Source organism: Balaenoptera ricei, chromosome 18, assembly GCF_028023285.1.
Source record: "Balaenoptera ricei isolate mBalRic1 chromosome 18, mBalRic1.hap2, whole genome shotgun sequence".
Classification (NCBI taxonomy): domain Eukaryota; kingdom Metazoa; phylum Chordata; class Mammalia; order Artiodactyla; family Balaenopteridae; genus Balaenoptera; species Balaenoptera ricei.
The window spans coordinates 26,846,399-26,859,750 of NC_082656.1; the positions used below are offsets into that span (position 1 = coordinate 26,846,399).

Below are 13,352 nucleotides of genomic sequence, written 5' to 3' on the forward strand. Positions count from 1 at the left end.
CAGAATTATAGCCTTCCAAAGATGCCCATGCCTTAGTCTCCAGAGCCTGTGCATATGTTATCTTATATGGCAAAAGTTACTCTACAGATATGTTTGACATGGGGAGCTTATCTTTGATAATACGGGTAAGCCAAATCTAATCACATGAGTCCTTAAAAGAAGAGAGACTTTCTCAATTGGGTCATAGAGATGAGATGAAAGAAGGAGGAGGAAAGACTCAAAAAGGGACTTGACCTGCTATTTCTTTGATGACGAGAAAGAGGTTCATGAGTCAAAGAATGAGGGTGGTCTCTAGAAGCTAGGAATGACACTGAGCTGACAGCCAGCAAGGAAATGAGACCTAATCCTACAAATATCGATACAATGAACTGAATTCTGCCAACAACACAAATGAGCAAGGCTTTAAGGCCTCCAGAAAGGAACACATACTGACGCCTTGATCTTACCCCAATGAGATCCCTGTCAGATTTCTGACCTACAGAACCTTAAGACAATACATTTTTGTTGTTTAATCTAATAAGTATTGGTAATTTTTATGGCATCAATAGAAAATTAATACATAATATAATGTGAATTCCATTTAAATATATTATAAGTTCCACAAGATAATGTTACAATTTTTGCTCTAAAGAGTTGTATGGTTTATGGGAAAAAAATTAAAGAGAAAAAAAAAAATCTTTGGCATGTACCAGATATCTACCATTTCTGATGCTCTTCCTTCTTTCCAAGGGTCCAAGTTTTCATCTGAAATATTTTCCCTTCAGCCTGAAGAACTTCCTTTAGCAATGATTTTAGCTGTCAATTTATGTTGACAGCAAATTATACTAGTTTTTGTTTATCCAAATATGTCTTCCTATTTTTGTCATTTTTGAAGAATATTTTCACTGGATAGAGACTTCCTGATTGATAAGTTTTTGTTTCAGCTCTGGAAAGACATTGTTCCAATCTCTTCTGGCTCCCATGATTTTCATGAGAAGTCAGCTACTAATCAGATTGTTGTTCCCCTGTATGCAATGTAATTTTTCTTGCTGATTACAATCTTTGCTTTTTATCTTTGGTTTTCAACGTTTGACAACAATAGACTTTGGCAGAATGATATAAAAAACAAAATAAAGTGTGGTGAGTCCTGTCATAAGAGGAATTACAGTAGACTATGAAAGTTAACTGTTGAATTACTGTATATAAGTCTAGAAGAGATCAGGAAGACTTTCCTGAGAAAGTGAGATTTAAGAGGAAACTTGAAGTTTATGAAGGAGCTGGAGTCAGATAAATAGAATTCAATGTGCATATTACAAAAATGATTTTGGGAGCTGTTTGGGGAGCCATTCAAGTAGATGATGGGTTAGAGGGCAAAAGTAAAAGGAAGTAAAATAGGAAGTAAATACAATAATAGTGATGTTCTGGAAGAAGTGGTTAGAGTGGGAAAGGAGAGAATTACGGTATCGTTGAAAGATATTTAGAAGATAGAATTAAATAAGATCTCATGGTTAATTTAATAAAGAAGAGGGGGAAGCATCAAGGATAACACCTAGATTTATGGATTGAGACTGAATGGATGGTGGTACCTTTTATGGAGATAGGGCACACTGGAGGAGGAATATGTTAAGAAATAAAATGAGATTATTAACTCAGTTTCAGGCTTCTGAATTTAGGTACTTGTATTATATCCAAATTGAAGCCTTCAACATATAATTGGGTACGTATAAGAGAATTCTTAGCTGAAGGCATCACTGTTTGGTGCTGTTAGGAAGAACACTTTCTCCTTGTTATTCATGAATCCATAAAGAGGAGAGAATTCCCACTTCACAAAGGTTAATATGAGAAGAATTCTTCCAACTTCTTTTTGCATCCTCATTGACTCCTCACTGATAAGACTGACTTATCTTATTGGTAAATCTTGTAGAAGGAGTTGAGCATGCTGGACTCTGGGCCTTTTGGGTCCCCTCTTTTGCAGCTCAGAGGTGTTCAGGATCCAAGAGTGGCCTTCCATGTGGGTAGTTTTGGACTAGGTTCCAGTTACTTGGTTTATCCTACTTCATGTATAAGTGGAAGAATAATCAGGTCCATTTTTTGGAGAAATTTAGGGAGCTCAACTGAAGTCCTGGTCTCCAGTCAGTTTTATCAATACAACAGACACTATGATATGGATTGGCTCTTCTCTTCTATCTTACTTTTTAATAGACTCTAAACTCAAGAATGGAAGATAGGGTGGTATTTATTGCTGCTCCCAAATCCAAACTAATTAGTAATAATATCTTATCAATTTCTAAGTGAATTAACTAAAACCTGCAGGGAGTAAATTTTTTCCATGTTCATACTAATAGTAAATGACATAACTTGGATCTGAATCTAGCTGTTTTTCTAAAACTGTTCTTTTTCAGTATGTCACACCACAGTGCCTCAGAAGAATGGGGACAGTGAAAATTTACTCTTTGCAAATGATTTTTGGTAAACTGATTAACTGTCATGTAGCAGAGAAGTCCATTTTGTATTCTGTCATTGAGTGGACTAACTATAGGAATTGAAGAAAACAATTTTAGCTGCTGTGGAATCTCAGAAAACCTTAAGAGTTTGGCTGTGACATACAGATGGTTGGGCATCTCTGTGTAATGTCTGCAGGGTCTTCCATCTGCACCTCTGCCTTTGATCCCTTCTCTCATGTGACTGTCTTGGGAGGGTCAACTGAGTTCAATGAAAAGGCCATGGAAATGGTGGATCTGCTTTCCACAGGTTGTTAAAAGTTAGAAAGAATTTCCCCTAGGATAAACTTTAATCTCCTAGAATTAAGTTTAAGAGTACTATATTAGAGTATGCTATGGGTATTATACAACTTATTAGAATATCCTTATTTAATGGAGAGTGTGTTAAAGTGGGAAAAACGTACACACTATAGGCAAACAGCTCAGTTTCTACTCGTGTGATGATGGTCAGGGTATTTGACTTCCCTGAGCTTTAGTTTCCTCTACCACTGGATGGGAGCAAGGCTTTCCATGTTATTGCTTAAAAGTTTTTGATATAGTTTAGATATCAGATATGCAATGCCAAAACTGTTATTTTTGTTGTGGCAATTTCAACCTCAGTTTTAAACTTGCCTGCTTGTGAAGCCATCCCTGCTTTGTAGAATTCTTCAGGGACTATCTCTTTCGGAGCAAATCCTAATGGTACACTCAGGAGTGAACTGACAACACAGAAGACAGGCTGTTCGGTTACATTAGATAACAGTGGATTTTGGAAGCCACCTGGGGATTGTCATTGTAGGCAGGTGGCATGATGTAAGGGTTAAGAGCAGGGCATCTGGAGCCAGCTGTGACCTTGCATAAGTTATGTATTCTCTCTCTGCCTCAGATTCCTTATCTTAAAATGAACATAATACCATTACCCTTATTTGGTTGTAAGGATCAAAGAAATTAATCTGTGTAAAGCAGTTATATTAGTGTTTGGCATGTAGTAGGCACTATATAATTGTTAGGGATGATGATTGTGATGATGATGAGATGGCAAAGAAATTTCTATTGTCTGGTTATAGGTTTTTTCTTTTCATATCTATTTCAGATATTCAGCTAATGTTCTTTTCAATAAATTAGACCATGTGACAAGCAAGTAAATTAAGAGAAACTTGTGTGACATTTTGGAGAAATCCTTGACTCAGTTGGCAGGTGGGATTTAATATTAACAAAGAAACTGAGATGTACTGGTGGTGTGGACAGGTCTGTCCTGACTAGTGGAAAGCACAGCCATGAACGACAGGTGCAGAAATAGGATTGATAGAAGAGCTAGCATATTTGAGGCAGCTTTAGTGTTAGTTGAGAAACCCCACTGAGAAGAGAGATGAAGGGTCTTTGTTTGCTGTAGCTCTCACTACCCCAACGGGAAGAGCTGGGAAATAAGGTAAAAAGGTTTAAAAGCTTCCCTCCATTCCTGAGGGATTCAGTTTCTTCCTTAGCTTTAAGGTCTTGGGTCTTGCACAATGCCTGGCCTTGAGACCCGGGAGAAAACCAAAGCCAGCTGCACTTCTGGAAACAGGCAGCCCGGAGGGGGCGGGGGTGACTCCCGCACAGCTAAGACCTTCACAGAGTAGATGCTCCCATGAGTCTTACAGAACCACAAATCCTCTCCGTGAGTGGGAGGCAAGTCAGAAGCCTACATAGGAATTAATGAACCAAGACAAACTTAACAGTGGTGGGCTAAGTCAGAGGCCAGTGTACAGAAAATGGCAGCAGAATTCTAGTAGAGAATCAAATATTTATGGTAATCGTTGGTGAATAGAAATGTAAGCAGAGAATATTAGACATGACCTAACCTAATTCAACCACAATCCATGGCTGCTCCAATTGTGAAGGCTTCCATTGAGTCAGGTCTTAGTTTGAAGATATGTTGTTAAATCACTGTAAATTTGCTTAAAAATCTTATTTTCTCCTAAATGTGAAATCGCATGTGAAAACCCATGTATAGTTGTTTACATTATTTATTAATGATTTTCTTTTTTGTTTCTTTTTTGTTGGATGATACTTAAATAGCTGGAGGAAACATTTTTAAAAATCCACAATTAAGTTTTGTGGAGAAAGAACTTGACAACTTGGAAGGACCATCTCAGGTAGGTTAACCCCTGATATGGGGCAAAGTATTCAGGATATCCTTAGGATAAGATGGCAATAAGAGGAGTGGGGAAAGCAGCACCCTGTTGAGGAGAACAGTTATCTTCCTTAGATCTATTGTTTTACTTCTGTTCTCTGAAGCGTTATCAGAACACCAAGGATAAAAAGTTGTAAGAGTTTTCTCTTCACTGTTGTGAGCAGAATGAGTGGGGGCAGCTCACTTTGTGGGTCACCTGGTATGTTTGCTGGTTCAGGTTAGTCCTGCCATCTGTGTGTGTTGAGGTAAAGAGAGGTGTATTCCAGTATGGCGGTGCCGATAGACAGTCTATGGCTGAGCCTTGACTCCACTGGCCCTTCCCTTAGATAGGGTTGCTGGCTTGTTTTACTGAACAGAAAAGCTCAAGTTCTCATGTTCAAAGAGTAGTGCATAATTGCGCCTAGAGTGAGTGAGAACACATGCACACAAATCACTTTATTACAAGGACCCTTCTTTCCATGGCCAACTGAAAGCATAAATAGAGAGTTAGTAGCAACTGTAGCAACAAACATCACATAAGGAAAGATTTTTAAGATATCTGATGCTGGGAAAACTGATCAAATATTTTGGGCAAAAAATTAAATTATTGATGTTATATACTAAACCAAAAATTAATTTCATGTGAATTAAATAATAACTACAGTTGACTGAGTGCTTACTATACATGCTGTGTTTTAAATATATTATTTCATTTAATATTGACAACAAACCTTAGAGGGAGGTATTATCACCATTTAAGAGATAGGGAAATAGCCAGCCCACCCAAGGTCACTCAGACAATAAGTGGCAGGGCCAAGACTCCACACACAACATCTCAGTGAAGAATGAACACCCTGTACACCACAATGGACTTCCCCTAATGACTCATAGAACAATAAGAAATCAAAGTATCAGATATTTATCCATTCATGATTGGGAAGGATTTTTGTAAGCATAAAGTCATTGAAGAAACAACAAAAGAAAGGACTGATAACGTAAGAATTAAACATAACAACACAAAATCTAAAATCTATAATTCCAAATTTAAAGCAAATTTTCAAACTGAGAAAAATATTTGGAACATGCATGACATATTCAGTACTTTAAAAAATCAACAATAAAAAGATCTCAGAAACATGAACAAAAGTCAAGATAATTCAGAAAAGAAATACAGATGGGCAATTAATGTGAAAATATTTTCCAATACAATGAGTTACAATTTTTCACCTTCAGACTGGCAACAATTTGAGAAAAATTGTTGTGAGATATGCATTTTCATACACTTCTTGTAGGTTTGTAAATTTAAAAAAACCTTTCTGGAAAGCAACTTAGATATAGGCATCAACAGCATGAAATAATTAAAATGTTTTGAACTTTTCACTCCACTTCTGGGGATTTTTTTTCCTATGGAAATAGAATTATGTACAAAGTAGGGTGTCAGAGAACTAAATTTTGATGCAGAGTTCCCTGGCCAAATTATTTAATCATTCTCTCAGTTTTTTCATCTGTAAAATGGGAATGATACTTTTTTTCTTTTTTTAAATGAATTTTTATTGGAGTATAGTTGATTTACAATGTTGTGTTAGTTTCTGCTGTACAGCAAAGTGAGTCAGTTATACAAATACATATATCCACTCTTTATTAGATTCTTTTCCCATATAGCTCATTATAGAGTATTGAGTAGAGTTCCCTGTGCTATACTGCAGGTTCTTATTAGTTATTGATTTTATATATAGTAGTGTGTATATGTCAATGTCAATCTCCCAATTTATCTCCCTCTTTTCCCTTGGTAACCATAACTTTGTTTTATACATCTGTTACTCTATTTCCATTTTGTAAATAAGTTCATTTGTACCATTTTTTAAAGATTCCACATATAAGTGATATCATATGATATTGTCTTTCTCTGTCTGACTTACTTCACTCAGTATGACAATCTCTAGGTCCATCCATGTTGCTGCAAATGGCATTATTTCATTCTTTCTTATGGCTGAGTAATATTCCATTGTATATACGTACCTCATTGTCTTTATCCATGATAATAATACTGATGGACAAATCTGTGAGATACCGTGATATCAAAGAGTTAGCCTAGTATATTGCAATTATACACGTAAGTAATATTATTATTTTTTGCTCTTTATGCTGCTGTTATTTTAAGCATAGTTTTATTTATGAGTAGAAGTAGTGGAAACAAATATTTTGAATGACTATTAAATATTCATCATATATTCTAAAATGAAAAAGGCAGCTATCTTTTTGATTATAATTTATACTGTACTCATGGAAGAAAGCATACCAAAATGATAACATTGGTAATTATTGGGTGTTTATTTGTGGGTTTTTATTTTTTGTCCTTTCCTCAATTTTCTAGTTTTTCTTAAATGGAAATACATTCCTTTGCCACTGTAAAAACCTAAGTATATTTATTTGGGGAGGAAGGTGAAAAATAAGTCCTAACTTTAGCTTTCTGGAGCAGAACTGATAGAACAAGGGCCTGAATCTGAGAAGGGGTTCTCTGGCTGGAGTGGGGTGGAGTTAACTCCATCTTGGTATAGGTGGAGGCACATTGCATGAAACTTGAATCTCTGGATATTGATTCAATCTTAATGAAAGAAGCCAGAATTTTAGTGCATTTATTTTTTCATGAAGGATTGGAGGAGGCCAAAGGGAAGGAAAGATACATCTTTCAAAATCTCTATCCTCAGTGGTCCAGGAGAGACTGTTAGTAGTAAGGAAATATTTTGATGCTTAGTATGTGCCCTACATTCTTAGTCTTGGTAGCAGTTGGTCAAGACATGAGTCCTACTCTTAAATTCTTAGAATAAATTGAAATGTTGCAACTTATAAACCTAGAGGATCTAGTAAGCAAAACAAGAATTATGCACACACACACATGCACACACGCACACACACAATAGGGTTTGGACTAAGAAAGAAGGAAGGAAAGAATTGGTGGTTTCAAAACCATAGGGTTGAAAATAGGTGTACCCTGTCTTCTAGGTTAGAAGCTAAATGCTTAAGAAGAGTGGAAGATTCATGCTGGAATTATTTTCAATTACAGATATTATGGGAATAATATAGTTTGAAATATAAAATTGTGTTTTTATTTTTTATACTTCCTTGTATGGGGCTGTCCCCTGATTATGGCAGGTATATCTATTGCCTCAGGAAAGATATAAGCAGTAATGTTAGGACAGGAGGAAAAAAACAAAAAGTTTACTATTCAAATTTTGGCTAAAAATGAATTTTTTGATTCCATTGTGAGACACAATGCTAAGATTTCCAAAAAAGAAAGATTTTTCTGAATTCCAAAAATCTGCCTTTTCCATGTCCAGAGTCAAGCCAAGGAGACTTGGGTCACAGAATTTTCCTTAAGCTATAGCATAGGAAGGGTTGAGGATGTGACCTAAGGAAAGATAATAGAAACTGGAGGAGGAGGGCACAGATTTCTGTCCAAGGGGTATACATGCACTGGAGGAGGAGAAACTAGGGTTAAGTTCTCCCTGGGTCCCTTGTATGAAACAAAAGTCTCCTCTCCTGGGTCTCAGCCACAAGATGATGGAAATCTGACCAGAGTCCCAGACAATCCTTTGCATCCAGTGTAGTCCAGGAGTAGCAGAAGAGCAAGAGCAGAGAGAAAGTGATGTCTAGATAGATTCACCTGAAAAAGGACCCCAAACCCTATGGCTTGCACAGGGTTTGAATGAGACATTCCAACATACCTGGTGTTGAGGGTAAAGTGGGAGGTTCAAGAGGACCAGTGACCATCAGCAGCCTAGGTGTAAAGACGTAGAGGCTACAGGCACAGGACTTCACAGCCAGAGGTAGCTGTGTGAGGGTGGGCTTCAGCAGCACATCCAGCAAAGTGCCTACAAAGCCAGGTGGGATCAAGTGTTACCTGGGCTGGTAACCAGGCAGGCAGTCAGTGCTCATCCCGGATCCACTCTTCAGTGGACAGCAGTGCAAGCCTCCCAGGAACAAAAGTAGGCCAACTCCATGAGAGTGGAGACTAGTGAAGCCCCAAGTCAGAGACCCATCGCTGTGAGGAGTCACACTGTCCCCCTGTGCCAGTGGGAGGGGGACAGAGGCGAGGACAGAAATACCTGATAAGAAGGCATGAATCGGCACTTACAGGGATTTTGAACTTCAAATTGGCAGATGATTTACCCATTGGCTCAGTGATTCTCAACCTTGGCTGTACATTAAAATCACCTGGGAAGCTTTTAAAACTCCTTACAGCCAAGGCCAATTAAATTAGAATCTCTGGAGGTAGGATCCTGGCATTAGTATTTTTAAGAAATCTTCATATGACTAAAAAGTGTAGCTATATTCTAGAACAACTGCAAGAGGAGAAAGAAACTTGAAGGACTTTTGAAAGGAAGTTATCTTTAATTGGCAAGTTTAGTTTAACTTTAGTTTTCCCTCCATTGCTGAAGTTCTTAAATGATCCAAAGCAGATCTTTTCTAAAGAAAATTAAAATAAAAATACCTATATCTACATGGAAGTAGTTTCATCTCTGCTCCACATAATGAAAATGAGCTAATACAACACTGAGTGCTTACTATTTGCTATGCATTAGTTCAAGTGTTTTATACCTAATAATTCATTTAATACTCATGACAACCTAGGAAGTAGGCACTGTTAATATTCCTACTTTAGATAAGAAATCAGTCATGGAAGGTTAAGTACCTTTTCCAGTTTCACCCAGTTAGTAAGAGTCAGAGCAAATATTCTTTCTACAGCCCGTTCTTTGCCCCACCAGCTGCTACTTTTTATCACTCAAGAAATACAATATCTCTTTCTAGGCTCTACCATGTGATGGAAATATCCCTGCTCTCAATATACAAAAATAACTTAAAATTTTCACAACCATTGTGTGGCTTTTTAAAAATGACAACATGTACTTCAGTTAGTCTGCATTTGCTTATACCAACATCTACTAAAAGTTTGTCAAGCTTCTGGAAAAAAAAAATTCACATATCTCGTCCTGATCATCATTTTTATTTTTGCTAGTATTTTTCCGCCTTTCAGAATATTAGAATGTGCCTCACTAAAGCTAGTCTGTTGAACTTCCTTTAATGGCGTCCAACTCAAATGCCAGTGCCTCCTTGAAGCCTTTTCTGATCTAGCGAAGGGCATATGTCTTTGCTGTGTTTACTGTCACAACTCTCTGCTCTTACTTCTTTTATCCCATTCATACACAGCCCGTATTATGTAATTACCTAGTATTATTTATCTTAACACTTCTCCTTATTTTTCTACTTAGTTCTTCTAGGACGTGTTCCTGTGGGTAAGAATTATCTTATTTATCTTCATATCTCTTGAATAATTAACACACTGTCTTATTCATGTTCAAACCATATATTTTAATAAAATGTCATGCAAATCGTCGTGATTCAAATCTAACGTATATATGAAAATGGTTCCCCCTCGAAACAATAAATACTACAAATATAGAATCAAAAGAGTTTCAAATGGAAGGTAATTGAATGCAACCTCTAACTAAACAGGAAAAGTCTAAGGTGAATAAGCCAAAGTACTTCTTTCTACTTTTCACTTCTAGAATAACTTGAGGTATCTCCAGTTATTTCAAAATTGTGTGTCTCTCAAAATAACACGCTTAGGACTATTTGTCTTAAGTTGCCATATGGGAAAAGACAATTTTAGTTGAAGTTTCTTGTGCTTCCATATTCTCATGACACGTTCTCCTTTCAGATTTCACAGGCAGCATTGTCAAACTTTACCAGACAAATACATATTTTAAAAGATTCTGTGATTAACAGAGGTATTTTGTTTTTCAAAATTTAAAGGGTTATCTTTTTAACTGAATTGACATTTGAATTGCTACTGACAGATTACTGGGCTTTTGTCTACGAAAATTGTGTTTGGGTTTTTCTTGGGGCACATATATTGTTCACTGTGATTTCTAAATACCCTGTTTCCCAAGTTGTGGGATCCAATTCTTTTTTTTTTTTTTTTTTTTTTTTGAGGTTCACTAAATTTATTTTAAAAATCATAAAACATTTCTTACAAAAGAGCATTACATTCTGCACACTGCTCTGAATAGATGCCAGGGACATATGGACTATTGTTACTTTTCCTCCCCTGTCCCACCACTCCCAAATGTTACAGTGACCACAAAGCAAAGTGTTCGCAATAATTACATGGGGGAATTTTTTTTTTAAACCACCAACAATGAACAAAAATTAAAATTCACTCACTCTGTTGCTGTTTCAAAATTTCAATGTTAGTTTCTGCACACCCTCCCCCAACCCCCAACCCTATTTGTAAGGAACTAAAACATTATATCTGGTGACAGCAAAGATTTCACTACACCTCAAACACAGAACACCTATGAAGCAGAGGAATGTTGGCTTTTTAAACAGAAGCAGATAAAAAAAAAAAAAAAAAAAAGATGCAGGACTCCTTCAGTTCTTCACTAGTCTTAGAAAAACTTTCCAGAATACTACTTCACACTGTTCTGCAGCAAATCCTGTGCATTCTGTATCTGGGTCTGTGTTCCTGTAATGGTAATGATCCGATCTTTGGACCCTTCTAAAGGCTCATCAATTTTGATCGATGTTCCTGACTCATGATGGATTTGTTTAATCTGCTGACCACCTTTGCCAATAATAGATCGAGCCAGATCTTTGGGAATAGTTATTTGTGTAGTAATAATAGGTCCACCAAGATCACCATATGATCCATGACCCCCTGCATAGGAATAATCATATCCAGAGCCACCCTGTGGTTCATAAGCCATCTGCCACTCTGATGGGCTCCATGTGTCTACTGCAGAGTCCCAGGTTTCATCAGCGCTGAAACCAACCATGCCATCATAATGGTCTCCAGGTCTTCCTCTTCTGTCATAGGCCATTAGATCTCCTCCTCTAGGTGGTGGTGGTGGAGGAAGAGGAAGATTCTGAGCTCTGCCACCACCCCAGCCACCTCGTCCAGGAGGAGGTGGAGGAGGTCCTCAGCGAGGACTCTTATCATCATAATCTCTTCTGGATGGAGGCATGGGACGCCCACCCCGACCAGGAGGCATTCTGTCACAACCACCTCTTCCCCGCATGGGAAATCCCACGGGACATCCCCAGTGGTCATCAAACATCATTGTAAAACCACCATAATCATAGATTTCATGGTAAAAACTGGGATCATAAGCTGAGCACGTCCTTTGATGGGAGACTCTGATATAAGATCAAGGATGATCTTTATGTACTCTACAACCCTATCAGGTTTTCCTCCAATAAGAACCACTGTGTCAGTGGATTGAGGACAACATTCCTGGAAAAGCTTGATTGTTGTCTGAGTGTTCTCTTGAAGTTCTTTGATTTTAGCACCTTTGACCCCAATAATTCCTCCAGCCAGACTCTGATGAATCAACAGTCTCAACTCGCAAAGTCGCGTCCTTTATAGTGTTGGTAATTTAAGCATTCCACAGCATCAGATTGGAGCAGGAGCTGGCTCCTTGCAGTGGGTGATGGCAACTGCAGGCTCTCTTCCAAGATAGGGATGATTTTCTTGAGAATTCCTCCAATTGTTTCAATATCAGCACTGATACTCAATGTGCTCTCGGGGCCACTGTTGTCTGGGACTGAACACTGGCATTGTGGTCTGTACGGAGAGCCTTAATATTCTTGCCTCCTTTTCCAGTCACTGCCCCAGCATTCTTGCTCTGAAGCAGAATGCGTAATTCAACCATCTCATCAGTGTTTCTAGATCTTTTAAAAGCTTGTTCCTCTTCCATATCTTCAGCAGGGCGTTTACCAAATTCGCCATTTGTTTTGGTGTTGGGAAAGGTTTCCTCTGGCTGTTCCGTTTCCATTTTCTTGTATTAAAGGAACACACCAATCAGTTATTAAATGTATCCTTGCAGGGCAGAACTGAAGTGTTCTGGCCGGGACCAACAGACATCCTAGTGCTGCAGTAGCCCGGATCCGACAGGGGATGGCCCCAATTCTTTTTGATTTCATATTTTCTGGATATTTGCACCTCAAAGAAGTAACAAGAGGATACATGTTTTCCTTTTCTTTCTTTTACGTTGTGGTCTTTGAAATTAAAGCTAAAAACATATCAGGCTTAAGAGTAATTTCCCTGGATTGTTTTTCTTTTTCTTTTTTTAGTGGATAAACTGATATTGAACCAATTGGCATTGAATAGGCTGGGAAATAACACATTTCAAATTTAATATCTACATGAAGTGACAGGTATTTGGTAAAAAGATAGATCAATAGCCCAAAGGTCAAAATTTTCCTTATGACTTATGGTACAGACCAAGAATAAATTATTTTAACTTCTGTAAATCTCCACATCACTTTAAACATTTTAAATCTTCTTCTGCATTCTTCTTATACTATTGATGTGCCTTTCAGAGATAACTAAGCTAAAAAAGTTTGAGAAGTATTTGCTAACTCTCTGAGGAGAGCAAGGGCTCAATGGTACGTTTTGAATTCTAGTTCAACTACTTTATGATAAGGAATTTTCTTTATTCACAATTGAGTTCCGCCTGTTGAAGGTAGAGTTCAGCTGTTTATATACTAACATGCAGCAATTATGATGAAACAAAACGCATTCTAGAACTCTGTCGTAACTATGGCAACCAGAATTAAATGAGTCCTCTTAGAAATACAAAAAGCCACACCAGCAGGATAGAGTAAATATCTCTTATTGATTTACAAAGGTTCCAGATGATGAAAAGTGGTTAATATATTTCTGTCATGAAACACATTTG

At 37.5% G+C, this 13,352-nt stretch overlaps 1 pseudogene; it reads right to left on the reverse strand.

Moving 5' to 3' along the window:
- Positions 1-11,060: 11,060 nt before the first annotated feature.
- Positions 11,061-12,446, reverse strand: LOC132352397 (heterogeneous nuclear ribonucleoprotein K-like; annotated as a pseudogene).
- Positions 12,447-13,352: the final 906 nt, after the last annotated feature.